Raw genomic sequence first — 342 nt, forward strand, 5'->3', positions numbered from 1 at the left:
CGATACTTGGAAAGTTTTGTGTGATTACTCGATCCGTGCTTTCAGGCAAAAGTTTTTCTTGAGAAATGCAAATTTAACTTGTAAATTTATGTGCGTGATTGAGTTATGGAGTTTTAAATAGAAGTGGAAAAAATACGATTCGGGATAAACGTATGCTGGTCATCGCGGTATATGTATGTGGATGTTATGATTTTTTCTTCTAAATTATGCTTTAAATATATTAAGGATATTCTCCGTTAATTATATGAAAAAAAAGGGTTGTATACACAGAATTTATGAAGACTCAATTTAAAGAAGTATTATAAAAGGATACGAAATTCTGAAAACAATAAATTACATAGT

The 342-nt window shown here is 29.2% G+C and overlaps 1 protein-coding gene across 1 annotated transcript in view; it reads left to right on the plus strand.

Moving 5' to 3' along the window:
* The window catches only part of LOC119581629, a gene marked incomplete in the record, with an annotated part of 75,999 nt that overhangs the window by 26,569 nt on the left and 49,088 nt on the right, over positions 1-342 (plus strand).

The sequence above is a fragment of the Penaeus monodon genome, chromosome 15, assembly GCF_015228065.2.
Source record: "Penaeus monodon isolate SGIC_2016 chromosome 15, NSTDA_Pmon_1, whole genome shotgun sequence".
In the NCBI taxonomy this organism is placed as follows: domain Eukaryota; kingdom Metazoa; phylum Arthropoda; class Malacostraca; order Decapoda; family Penaeidae; genus Penaeus; species Penaeus monodon.